Raw genomic sequence first — 3,230 nt, 5'->3', positions numbered from 1 at the left:
TATGTATTGCATTATACTGTGAAATATATTGTTGGATATATGGAATTATATCCCATATAGTATATGACTTATTGATAAATCATATATTGATTTATGTATTGTATTATACTGTACAATATATTGTTGCATATATTGAATTATACCCCATAGTATATGGCTTCTTGATGAATCATATATTGATTTATGTATTGCATTATACTGTACAGTATATTACTGCATATATTGAATTATACCCCATAATATATGGCTTACTGATGAATCATATATTGAATAATGTATTGCATTATACTGTACAGTATATTACTGCATATATGGAATTATACCCCATAATATATGGCTTATTGATGAATCATATATTGATTAATGTATTGCATTATACTGTACAGTATATTACTGCATATATTGAATTATATCCCATAATATATGGCTTATTGATGAATCATATATTGATTTATGTATTGCATTATACTGTAAAGTATACTGTTGCATATATTGGATTATATCCCATAGTATATGGCTTATTAATTAAATCATATATTGACTTATGTATTGCATTACACTACACAATATACTGTAACGTACTTTATACAAGGCATTTATGAAGTAGACCAAACATCAATTCAATTCATTCAACTGTTGACATTGGTTTATTAAAAACATGAAACCAACCGACCCTTTAACACCACCGCTCACACATGCAGAGACAGAGGGGCAGACAGGCAGGGAAACGACTTGACAACGACACCGGCCAACAGGCCAAATGCTGGTGAAACTTGCCTGTGGCCAGTAACAATTTCAGTCTCCCACTTTGACCAGTAATTTGTACTTAATGTAAATGCAGAAATATTCTTTAAAAAAAACCCAAATAAAACAAAAAAAAACCCCAAATAAAACAAAAAGAAAACAAAACAAAAACTGTGGCTGTGGCCGATAAGCGAAACACCTCACATAAAGCACTGGCACACATGCACGCGTGCACACACACAAACACAAACACATACACGTGCCCGCGCCCACACACACACACACCCCCGCGCGCGCACACACACACACACACACACCTTCAGATATATTTAAAAAAAAAAAAAAAGTGAAAGTGAAGGTGAATTCAGGGGCAGACCGCCCGCAGCCTCAGTCACTCAAGGTCAACAAGAGGGCTCATAGGCCTGTCCATGGACTTCTTTTTCTCTTGGTGAAGCAGTTCACAGATTCTTTTATTTAGCGACATCCGGATCTCCCCCATCCTCGCACCTGGATGTGCCTGAGCAACAGCATCTGCAAAAGTAAAGTAAAAAGAATGTTAACTCTCTAACCCATTGTGCAGGCGAGACGTTCCATTTCTTTTTCCGTTGGGAAGCGACAAGGAAGCAGAGGCTGGTGACGTAAACAAGCGAGGCGAGCGGGCGGGAAAGTTGGGCTCGGCTGAAAGATATGCTAATGAAACGTAGTGATGGGAAAAAGTTCAGTTTCAGTTACAATCTAGGGCCACACATTCCAAATGGCCTTGTTTTACCTGTCTAATTCAACCATGTGATCGTTCCACCATCGAATCACCAGGCTGAATTGGACAGGTAAAAACAGGTCACCTGGAATATGTGGAACTGGATTGTAACTAAAACTGAACTTTGTCCCATGAAGCGGTAGCAAGTGGGAGAGGTTTCAAATGAAAGTTATTTCATGGAGTTATGTTACAACATTGTACTTGTAGGTAAACACTTGACAGCAGAGCCATGCATGTCCATAAAAAAGTATATGATAACATATAATTGTCGGGAGGAAATGCACGAGGATTCATTCTGCCCTTTACGCCAACTATTTAACTGGACAAACAACATTGCTCGACACGCCCAACCCCCACCTGCTTACATGCTTACCATAACCATCAATTTCAGACAGAGTATTCACTATGGCTGGGAATATTACACCATTCAATCATGAAAGATTAATCTTCTCCATGGCTGTGCAGTACATTAGGTAGTAGTAGTTTCAATGAGCAGCATAGTCACAATAACTAATCTGGGAACAATCCTAAACAGTGCATCTTTAAAAGGGCAGGCAACTATTTAGGGGTAACACTTAAAATTGTTGACCTGGGTGTGTAAAATATCTTATTATTCATTTTTTGTTTTGTTTTACATCAGACCTCAGAGGAAGAATGTTGCTAAGCTAGCGAGAATATATGGACCAAAGTCCTGTAAATGATTTGGGAAACATTTATTTTGTCTCTTGACTGACTACCAATGCTCATACAGAGTCCACATAGCAAGTGAAAAGCCAGAGGGCAAGAGGGAGTATAAAACACCACACCACCTACAATGAAAAGTAAGTCCATTCCCCTCCTTCACAGACCCAGGTTTTCAGCAGTGATTTGCCGCCAAATAGTAGTTCATGCTCTATGACCTCTTTCAAGTCACTCTGGATTAAAGTGTCAGCTAAATGTAATGTAACAAGTGTACTTCTTGTTAGAAAAAATGGAACAGGTGCACAGAACGCTGAAATTGTGTTTGACCAATGTGCAGTTGAAACTTGAAGGGTATGCCCCCCCCCCCCTCCCCCCACACCGTCCTACAACCAACCACACCTTCACCCTGCAATAAATAACTAGGTTACATCCATTCCATAATTTGGATAAAAAACAGGGATACATTCATGTCTACATACTCCCCTCCCAACTTTTACCCTAGCTTCCATCCCCACCAGCAGTACCAACACTAGCTGCAGAGGTCCATTTTGTCCCACTCAATCTCTCTTATTCCCGGTTTATTCAGTAGCTTGATTGAATGAGGTATAAAGGATTTTTTGAAACGATTATATTTGCACCAAGGGAGTCTGAACCTCCTCCCAAAGTTCAGATAGATGTATTCCCCATTTAGTGCATGATCACCAGTGAGTGAGCATAGTAAAGGCACAGTATTGCTTACCATTTCAAGTACTGGAATGCACACCAGTCCATGTGACTATTTTTTCCTCCAGACCATCGCTGCATACCTCTTCAGCAACATCTGCAAAAAAAGTTAAAAGAGCAACAGAGAATTAACATTCACTCACACACTTAGGATACCCACCAAGCTCATCACTTCTATATCATTGTCAGAATTGTGAGCTAAATCTGGGGGGGAAGTTCGGTAGACTGGTGAAACTACAGCATTCTAGCTCGCAGTCGCAGAGCGTCGTAGTGGCACTCTGTGTCTCGTCCCGACAACAGGGAAGACAAGACATTGAAATCGCAG

Source organism: Engraulis encrasicolus, unplaced genomic scaffold (genome assembly GCF_034702125.1).
Source record: "Engraulis encrasicolus isolate BLACKSEA-1 unplaced genomic scaffold, IST_EnEncr_1.0 scaffold_526_np1212, whole genome shotgun sequence".
NCBI classification, from domain to species: Eukaryota; Metazoa; Chordata; class Actinopteri; order Clupeiformes; family Engraulidae; genus Engraulis; species Engraulis encrasicolus.
Note: the sequence above shows the minus strand (reverse complement) of the source record.